Source organism: Vanacampus margaritifer, chromosome 7, assembly GCF_051991255.1.
Source record: "Vanacampus margaritifer isolate UIUO_Vmar chromosome 7, RoL_Vmar_1.0, whole genome shotgun sequence".
In the NCBI taxonomy this organism is placed as follows: Eukaryota; Metazoa; Chordata; class Actinopteri; order Syngnathiformes; family Syngnathidae; genus Vanacampus; species Vanacampus margaritifer.
The window spans coordinates 13,071,802-13,083,241 of NC_135438.1; positions in this window are offsets into that span (position 1 = coordinate 13,071,802).

Genomic DNA, 11,440 nt, shown 5'->3' on the forward strand with positions numbered 1-11,440 from the left:
ATTTTCTATTGTTGATTACTGAAGAACGGAATAAGGTAGAAAAAACTTTTTTTTCTGATGAAAGATGAGAGTTCAATCTTTCATTTGGTAGTATGTGTGTTTCCATAGTCCAAACACAACATTTTCTGTGGACCTTGAAAGATCAGTCAAAATGCTTAAATCGGCTGGCACTGGCGACATCCCGTTTCTGAAAACGTCTGGCAGTCAAGGAGTTAAATATGACACACCACAGAGTAGAGCAACCTGCCAAATTTATATGATAAAAAAAATTATAATAAAAACCTTATAAAAAAAAAGAAAAGCTATTCTCTTTGCTCTCAAATATTGTGGGCGTGTTTACTGGATTTGCTAAAACCACTCTCCACTCAACTGTCAATGGTCAATCAAACACTAACACTACAACCTTGAATGGAAAAATGGATGCTACTTTGTCTAGCATCTTCCTAATTATGCCTACACATTTAGCCATAGTCACTCTCTGGGCAACCCACATCTAAATTTTGTTATCTGTGACTTTCCTGTCATTTTCACATAGATGCAGTATTTTTAGATCCCTTGATACTGATACTTGAACTGTATATTTAAACATAACTTAATAATAATTAACTGTATATTTATAATTGTTCTTAATCCAAAGTCTAAAGAGTCTGAAACTAAAGAACGTGTATTTCTTACACTTAATGTCAATCAAAATCCTTACTTACACACTCTAGAAAAAGAAATAGAAGTAGAATATGAGATGGCATTAGTCAATGGAGCTCAACAAAACCTGACCCTGCTTTGTATTATGAGTGTGTTGGGGAATGTTCTGAAATTAGTGCATTTTATTTCATGAAACCCTGACTGTGGATGGAATGATAAACAATGATTCTAACAAACATGCAAAAGCACATGTGATCATCATAGACAAGGCAGCCAGTCTTCCCTCTTTACCAGCCATTTTGTCACACTCTATTGGGCCCCATTTTATCCCAAAATCATTTAAACTTGAGCTCCACAAATGTGTACGTCTTTGCACATTTTCACTAATTATCTTTAAAAAAAAAGTTTAATGCGTTTTGGAAGAAAACTGAATCCTAATTTATCCTACAAAAAAACAAAAATTAAAATGACATATTCTATATTTATGTACACCCTACTACTTATTGAGTTATTATTTCAAAGTGACGTTCGAGCAAAAAATGTGTTAGGCGTACAAACATTAGTGGTGTGGTGGTGATGTCAATGTAATTAAGTATATTTGAGTGGGCTATAATAATACGTTTGATTTGGTCACTGTCAGAGATGTAAATAGTTCAACAGTGCATACAGTACATTATTCTGAATGCAGTTTGAGGTGTACAACTTTACTGCACTGAAGCGAAAGGGCCAAATTAAAAACATTTTGCTAAAGGAAAATATGTACAATCAAATCCATGGAACTCATTAGTTTGCCAAGTATAATATCAGTTCAACCTCAAATAAGAGAGGGATATTGTTTTGCACACATTTATACAAATAATCAGGCCTTTATAACCAAGAATTTAAGACTGTTGGTGTCCTTTATTTATTCCTTGTTTCTGCTCAGAGCTATTAACACTCTAGCTTGGTAGTGGTGACTCATGAGGGTTTTCGTTACATTCTTGGCAGAGGATGTCTCAGTACTGTAAACTGATGCTCCGAGGTGATACTGTCCGATTTAAATTGGGAAAAAAAAGCACCTTAGTTGCCCACTCAGAGTGATTTGTGGAAGTGAGTGGAGCAATGTTACTGTATGTTTCTGTGTTTATGATTGAGAGTGAGACAGGTAGTTGAGAAGGTTGACTTAGAGTGATACATTTGGTTACAAAATTTTTGGTATATACTTTATCAAACTCCTCAGAAAAATGGTTCTCCATTCCTTTCTTACACTGTTGAGGTGGGAATATACATATGTTTCCCATTTTTTTAATAAAGAGCTACCTAAGACACATTTTTTTATGAGACATATACAGTTTGTCTTCTGTGCGGTGGGATAACAATACCAGCAGGAAGCACTTCAATAAGCTGGTGCCTGCTCGCTTGTGGACGCGTGACATTTCAAGAGTACTTATCACACAGTGAAGTGCTCAATTTATTTAGTTTTGCACATTTGAAAGGAATCCAGTCCAGCAAGACACAGCTAGGAACATGAAGAAACTGAAAAGGTAATGCACTAAGGAAGGAATTGCCATTATGTCGGTGGTCAGCGAGGTCAAAACATCATCAAGTACAGTTGCTGTAGAGACCATCTAAGGCTGCAGCTTCAAACAGTCATCTTCACAAGAATTGGTGGAAAAAGATGAGTGGATGTGTGGGCATGTGGGAATGATGACAGGGTTCAGATATGAGAGCTGAGAGTCAAATTAGAATTATGAAGCATGCATGACTGAATCACGAGGCTACTAAATTGCTGAAAAATGTTAGCAGCAAAAGTAGACACGGGTTTAAAAAAAAGAAGAAAAAAGTTTGAGGTGGGGTTGTTGTTGTTCAACCTGACAGGAAATCTGCAGCGTGCTCACAGGAAACTCAAGAAGCCAACGTATTGCTCTGCTCTTTCACATCAACAAAAGAAGGCTTGTGATGCCAGTGGCATGCATGAGGGGAAGATGTGGGTGACATTTGTCTAAATGGAAACACTAAAGTGTGTGTGTGTGTGTGTGTGTGTGTGTGTGTGTGTGTGTGCGTGTGTGTGTGTGTGTGTGTGTGTGTGTGTGTGTGTGTGTGTGTGTGTGTAATGCCAGCGTTGGGCCTCATTTATAATTCATTCGCAGACATTAAAGATGTAGATGTGGTCAGCGACAGACACAAACCCAAGCACTAACAATCATAACCATCAGTTTCCTGATATCTTAATTATCGTAATGTCACAAGTAACCCCCAAAAAGCTTCACACTTGCCAAACCGTAAACTTGGTTTCACACACACGCAGGAAAAGATAAGTATCGTGGAGGAAAGTAGGTCGGCATCTTGTGTGTATGCATTTTGATGGGAGAGGCATGAAATGTGTCTCAAGGAGTGGAGATTTCACAGCTCAGTGGCTCTGTCCCGGTGCACCTGCTCACTGAGAAGGTGGGGGGAGAGGAAATGAGAGCAATGAGGGAGGTGAAGTGAGAGGATCTCGGATGAAAAAAAAAAAACAGTAGAAAATCCATCAGAAGAGAATTCGGGTAGCTTACCGTGGCGGAACACTCACTAGAATTTAAAACTATACAAGGAAGCTCTGTCATGCAATATTACACTGGCTGAATTCTACATGGCAAAAAAAAAGAGGTCATTTTCATTTTGACTAGTAATCTATTATTCAGATAACTCAGCTAAGCTACGACCAAAGAAATCAAATGTTTTTTATCAAACTAATTGGCTCAAGTTTCATATTGTGAGAGTTGCTACTTGTCACTTGGGCCCCACTTGCATGTTCACATTGTGGGAGTAATAAAGGTTATCTCACTTACGCCGTCATGTCGAAGGCTGAATTTACATTAAATGTTTCAAGCGACTCAATCAGATATTGATCATGACAACATAAAGTGAAAAACTCGAACGAGATGAGAAAGGAGGAGATGCTGCCGCGCATGTAAGTATTCTCCCACGCGTGTATGTAAGTATTCTCCCGCTGAAAGCCGTGCCATGTTATGTCCTTTCCATTTAGAGAAATAATAATAAATAAATAACTGAGTCTGGATGTCAGACTTTTATCCATAGGCAAGCGATCTGGCATCTCACTCAATAATGGGTGCAAGTGACAGCCTGTCAAAGTGTTGACGTCACATCCACCCCAAACAAAATTATAGACACACAATGGGAACACTAGATATTTATCAAACCATTATAATATACTGTATACTCCGTTTCCTCATTAATACCTCAAAATGTTATTCCCCAAAAAATTATTGACAATAATATGCTCTATGCAGCCCTACAAGTCTAAATATGGTAATCCGGTTAATATTGCATTAGTAGAATATGAGTTAAGCAGCAAAATCCAGCCGTTTTTATCCATCTCAGCGGGCGGCCATTTTGTCACATGTTGTCGACTGAAGATGACATAAATGTTGCTCAGGTCACAGATGACAACCAATCACAGCACAGCTTCAGAAAATAGGTGAACCCTGAGATGGATAAAAAACGGCTGGATTTTGCTTCATAACGGATATTCCACAAATGAATGTTCCCCGCCACCGCAAAATCACCAATGAACCTCTGCAGATGGCATGATCCAAAGTTAGGCTTGTTGTACACCATCAGGACAGTATTTGAGTGGGACCACTTCTCTGGAGGCGTTGCTGCGACTATTCCTGCATAGACCGACTGGGACAGGTCCTGAGGGGAACCACTTCTCACAGTGGCGCTTCATTTTATTAAATGGCCTCTCATGCTGTTTTAACCTACATTGTTCAGCATTATATCATGTGATATAAAAAAAGAAAAGAAAGACAAGTTGCCCAAGGGTTGAGGAACAAACCCACAACTTCAGGTTGGGAGAAAGCCAATCTACTCCGTGAGCCATGAAGCTCCTGCTGTGTACAGTATTAGTACATCACTCATGTCCGCTGGAGTCTTCGTAAATCTTGGATATAATCAAACATTAGGAGTGGCATAGCTTAGGTGGTAGAGTGGCAGTCTTCCAAGTTGAAGGTTGTGAGTTTGTTCCTGAACTCTTGTGTAACTTAAAAAAAATTATTGACTAGTCAAATTGCAGGTGAGGATGTTGTGATAGGCAAATTCTCTTGCACACACTAAAAATACTTTGAGCAAAATTTTCTCTGAATACAGCGGTACCTCGGAGTTTGAACATAAATTGTTCCTGCGAAGTGTTCAAAGTCCGAATTGTTCAACCTCCGAAACACTTTTTCCCATAGGAAATAATGTAAATGCAATTAATCAGTTCCCAAGCTCCAAAAACAGAAAATTACTATTTTAATTTCTATGTATGTTTATTTTTTTTTAATTTATAGTACAGTATTTAAACAGTAACAATACCTTACCTTACCTGTTGTGGTGAGATGGCATCAGTGGATGATAAATGCTATGTTAATGCTAGCTTTAGTTCAGTGCTGAATTTTTGTATTTTACATTGGGCACATTGTTAGACAACTAAGAGGTCCTTGCGTGCGTTGTTTAACGTCAGGCATGTTGTTGGACAGCTAAGGGGGTCCTCGTGCTAGTATTTACAGAAGTAGTCACAGTGGTTACAACTGCGCGATAATCTCCTTCTTAATTCCACTGTGGTTTGTAGCACTGTATGTTTTTCTTTGCTGCCACTGGCCTTGTTGTCTTTCTTTGGGCTCATGGCAAAGAAAATTGTCGTGGAAAAATCAATGGAGCACCTCCGAGAATGTTCACGATCTGACTGGAAATGAGCAGTGCATCATCTCAACTACCGCAACGTGAGCATTCGGCATTGCTCAGCTTCACTCGGCTACCCGTTTTAAAGAGATGTTCGGCTTAGCCTGCTTTGCTTGGGTGTTCGAACTCCGAAAATGAGTTCAAACTCCGAGGCATTTTTTACTAGTCGGAATTGTACGAGTTCCGAGACGTTCAAACTCCGAGGTTCCACTGTATTTGACTCCCTTCCAAGTGCAAATTTTACTCTATTCAGCGTGGGACCAAATAGACTCAATTTAGAGTGAAATTTACTCTACAGAATTTAATGTGTGCTGCCCACTCTGGTCATCCTGGAAGGTTTCTTCCTTGCACTCCCATTCACACCTACAGATAATTTAGCTCATATTGTGTCTTTGGAATGTTTTCATTATGTACGCATAGATCTGACAATAAAAAGTCAACTTCAGTCTACATTTAGATCATGGAATATTTCTTACTGTAGTTGGTCAATTCAGCTTGCAGTTGGCCAAAGGTGGTGAACACGTTTTTTTTTTTTATTCACTTCTTTAAGTGCAAAAACAAATCTATAGGTGTATTTGTTCTTGGACATTATTTCATGCAGCGAGAGGTAGCAAGGTGAATGTGTTATCTTGCACAGGCAGATGTTTTGAGCATAGCTGTGGCTATAAGGTCAGTGTTTCAGCCCCAGGATGCAATGCTAATAGCAGAGTAATGACAAAGAAGGAAACTGCAGAGAAGCGATAAGGCAGACAGAAAGAAAATGGCCAGTGCTGAAGCGACTGATTACATAGCCAGTGAGTGAGCATGGGTCAGGAAAGGAAGCCAAGAGACAAGTGTGAGTGGGAAGGCAACAGAAGTGATCCAGGGAATTGATGGCTGAATGGTTTGACCTCCATTCTTATTGCTGAAAGGACTTCCCTGGTGACGCTGTCATTTCAATGAACCAAAATCCACAAAATGGTGCACTTGTTACTTATGTTTATGTTGCAACACTGGCTATTTCCTGTAAATAAATTATCCAGTGAGCGTTTCTGTATAGTGAATGTCATGCGCACTAAGCGGCAACCAACTGTAGTTATAACTCATTTATGTCATCATTCACAAGTTAAGGGATGTACACTAATGTACACTCAGAAATCTGTTTCTATTAGTCCAACCTGGGAATCAAACTTGTATTATTTAACAGGAGCCCTGGGAAAATCTGTCTAATGATATCAAGAACGGCTCCTGAGCTTTTTGCCAAGGTGTTTGCTCTCCCTCTGGTGGCCATGACTATACATTACATTTGACTGTTTTGTACATTCTCCCCAAAAGAAGCACTTTGTTTACAGTAGTACATGAGTGAAAATATAATTGTAGACATTCTCCTTTTTGACTTATAGTTGTAATTGGATGAAGATTTCTCTTCGGCATGAAATGTAACTTTTAGCTGACAGCTGCGGATCCATTCATTCAAGAATTCACAAAATATGCATTATAATAATAGATTATTATATTGATTTAGATAATCATATTATAATGATGTTATAATATCCATAACATCACTCTTCAAAAATGTTACTCAATTTTATCAACATGGAGGTAAAAAAATGAAAAATTGAAGGCCAAGAAGCCTTTATAGTGTGTACACACTTGAGATTTGATGTTAAATTAGCATGAACTACCTACCGGCTACAAGTAGCACTAAAGTAAGGACACACCATGCTGCTCCCCTGTAAATTATGGTCAAGATAAGATAAGTACACACAGAGGCTCTTATCTAGAATAATGACCACTTCTCTCATTTACTGAAGATAAGCAGATACCTAAAAGAGCTCATGTGTAGAATGGGAGAACATTTGCACAAGTGCCTTTGAATGCGAAACAAAGTTCTTGATTATGTCCTGGTACATAAAGATTTTTCAAATTGGATTTTTTTTTCTTTTCTTTTCGACGCCTTGGGATCCCGTCGGAGGAGCTGGCTAAAGTGGCTGGGGAGAGGGAAGTCTGGGCTTCCCTGCTAAGGCTGCTGCCCCCGCGACCCGACCCGACCCGACCCGGATAAGCGGTAGAAGATGGATGGATGGATAGATTGATTTTTTTTTCATCTGTGACAGACATTTAACATTTTCTTGTGTGTGATGTGCTCCAATTAATAGTACAATCGTTTATTTCATGTCACTAATAATTTATATAAATAAATGAAAAAATGAACATTTTGAGTCATCTGTATTTTTAATCTTGATTCATGTTTTATAGTGTTGTTACTGCTGTTTTTTTCTGGTGTATTTTTAAATTTGCAAACAGTTCTTTATTTGACCCATGTTCCATTTTATCACTTATTCTTGAATTACTTTGATCTTAGCTCTATTTCTATTCAAATTGATGTCAGTTGACCCGGATGTTATTTTGTGATGCATTGTTTTGTAGGAAAAGTGGTATTGTAGTGACCCAACACTTTTGTCCGTGAGTTGGAATCATAAGAAGGTCCATGTCATCTTTTCCCACCACCCATCTTTGTTTTATCATCTATAACAGTTGCTCGCAACCTTTTTTGTCTCGTGTACCACCAAACCTTTTTGTCATACCTGGGTACCCCTCACTCATACTTGTCGATGAGTTGCTCCAAATAAAAAGTAACACAACTGATTAGTAAACAAAAATCTGTTTGATGTTTAACAATTAATTCTCAGGCATTGTCTTCTTTCAAATTAAACATAAAAATACAAAATGTTGCCTGGAAAATGAATACAAAATCTAAAAAATTTTTTAAAAAATAAGATACTAACTCAAAATAAGTAATAAACCCGCCTTTGTTGTTACTCATAACATTTACCACAAAAAATGGAGCTCATAAGTGCCTTTTAAACAGGCATTTAAACTTTAATTATCAGGAACAAAACACATGTCTCTCAATTCAATTTGTAACACTATATACACGGCGGACTGGCTTATAAAATGACTGAGAATATTTACGTATCATATTAACTGTTTTCACGTATCCCCTGCAATGTACCCCTGCAAATTTCCCTGCTGTGGGATAAATAACGTCTTCTTGCTCAGATGCTACAATACATCAAGATTGATTAAAGGTGATTGATTAATTAATGAAAGCTGATTTTTTTTCACAACTAATGACTATAGTTGATTTTTTGTTGACTTTCCATAACCTACTACCAATACTGTAGTTAATTTCTTCCAACTTCTAGTCTGCTTAATCACAGGCAAAGTACTGGAAATTCAATTCATTTAGAAAAAAAAAAAAGAATACCAAGGGTGTCTTTATTGCACAAAAACATACCGATACGCAACCATTTTTTTATTCAGCTTATGCAAATGTGTCCCTGCTTCCAGCAAATCATTGCTGTGTCAGTTTCACCCGACACACCGGCACGATCAAAACACTATTTGCATTCTCTACCCCAACTACATCTAATTTCTTCTCTTTTTTGAATATGTGTGTTTTTCTGCATGCAGATTCCAAGAAGAGAAGGTACACTCAGCCTATAGACAGACAAAAACTACAACTCACGGGAGGGATCTGTCCTCGTTGTGTAGATTGGGTGTCTCATGTTGATTAACTATTCATGTGGAGCTCAGGTAACACACCTGATATGCGAGGGGGCAGGAGTTGGGAGGGAAGGAGGTGAAAGAGAATAGCATTAAGAAGGAGGTGCACATAGAATGAAGCGGAGATGACAAACGTCATGAGTGAGAGTGGATGGGAATTAAGCCACGTTCCCACTGCGCTCCTGGCGAATTGGCGCATCAGATGAGTAATGGAGGATTTGGCATTTAGTCACCTACCCTTTTCAGACAGAACTCACAGAAACCAGACATTTAAGTGTCTTGAATGCTTCATGCATACAGAAGATCAGATGCATGTAGAAGTTAGCGTTAGCGTGCAGGATAGCAACAATACTTTCAACACAGAGGGCAGTGGGCAGTGAGTCTTGGGCATTAAACTTAACACTGGTTTCAGTACTTACACACAGTAGCCATTCCACTTTTTGAGACCTCTGATACAACACCGAAAGCTCAACATCCTCACCTGCATTATCAGCTAACATGACAACATGTGAGGAAAAAAGCCATTAAAAGACAATGTAAAAGGAAAGGATGCCATGTTTATTATTGTTTAATCTCTGTGTTTACAAGAGACGGTGTTTTATGAGCCCACATCCAGCATTTATTCAAAACCAGTCGCAAAGTGTACAAATTCCATACGACTGAAAAATCTCTAAGTGGATGGCAAAATTTTGTGAATTGGTCACCAAAAGCTCCGGGATCCACAGAGGAGTGTAACTATAAGGGTAACCAGGCTACGGAAGATTGGTAACAGTTTTGGTGTATTGTATCTTGAGTGAGAAGTCGTTAGACTACCAGTCGACATGTTTTTCTGTACGTCAGGCTTTTATAATGGGATTTTTGTATTTTCATGGTGCAGAGTAAACCCCAAAATTATCCGCTTTCAGAGCCTGGTTTGACACTAACTTATTCCGCCCTATGTTGAAATCAAAGTTCTGACAGGAGCATGCAAGCCTTTCCGGATCAGTGGGCTCAAACCTGAAGGCCCACCATTTTGAATGCGCAAGTATTTGTCAACTGTCGGCTTGTGAGGTACTTTGAAACTCTTTTGTGATTAAGGTCTGAATAAACAACCTTGACTTTATTTAAAAATTAGAGTTGCAAATGTATGGAAGAAGCAAGGAAACTGTTGTGGGGTGGCGTGAATGCACAGGCAAACGGATGACTGTTATCGAAGAAACATCCATTTGTGTTTAAGTACACACACAATAAAGGCCCCATCCCCCCGAATTAGAAGGTATTTTCAGTCCCCTCTGTGTGTATGTGTACTATGTAAACAGACGAGCCTTATTGTGTGTTTTGACTCTCAAGTCCCAGAGTCAGCGTAAATAACAAACTCAAGCCTAAAGAACCTAAAGTCTTCCACTCTTTTCTGCCTGATAAGAATCTGTTTGCAGTTGTGGAGGCGTTGAGTCCCCGCCCTGATCTCTCTGCAGGTAAACTTGAAAGTGCCGTCATTAGAACGTACACTGACTGGCCACAACATTAGGTATAGTTCCACATCAAAGACAAGAGCTGTGAAAACTTTAGTCTAAAAGAATATCCATCCATCCATCCATTTTCTTGACCGCTTTTCCTCACAAGGGTCGCGGGGGTGCTGGAGCCTATCCCAGCTGGCTTCGGGCAGTAGGCAGGGTACACCCTGAACTGGTTGCCAGCCAATCACAGGGCACACAGAGACAAACAACCATACTCACAATCACACCTATGGACAATTTGGAGTGTTCAATTAACCTACCATGCATGTCTTTGGAATGTGGGAGGAAACCGGAGTACCCGGTGAAAACCCACGCAAGCACGGGGAGAACATGCAAACTCCACCCAGGTAGGCCGAAGCCCGGACTCGATCTCACTTCCTCAGCACTGGGAGGCGGACGTGCTAACCAGTCAGCCACCGTGCTGCCCTAAAAGAATATCACTCAGTATTTTAGGATGATAGAGAGGAATTTGATTGAATAATCTTATTTCTGTGGTTTGCCATTTGCAGTGGTGCGATAACATACAATCAGAAATAAAATAAAATAAATAAATAAATAAATACCATGGCCTTGTATAGTAAAACCCCACCACTTGGCAATTCACCATTTGTAAACTAACAACATGCAGTATTTTTCACAACTATTTGCTTACAAACTCACCTCAACTCATCATTTGGTCTTTTTATATCCATCAAATCCTCCTTATAAGGCATCACTTTATCACAGGAATAACTCATGTTGGCCACCAGGTGAAAGTGACCCATAGATGTCCAACACGCAGGCAAGAAGGCTCCTTGATGCTGGAGAAAGCAGAGTGATATTTTTTTCAAGAATATGCGGAAAAACAACCGGATCACTATTCACTACTTTTGAGTACGTTTACAGCTTCATTGACATGTCTAAATGATGGCACACATTGGCCAGAGGCAGAAAAAATAATCCTCTTATGTTTTATTTTTGAGGAACTGAAGGTATCGTATGAGTACCACAAAGTACATGAGAGAAATAAAACAAGTGCGGGTCTGCGGGCTTATGTGAAGTCTTGGTAC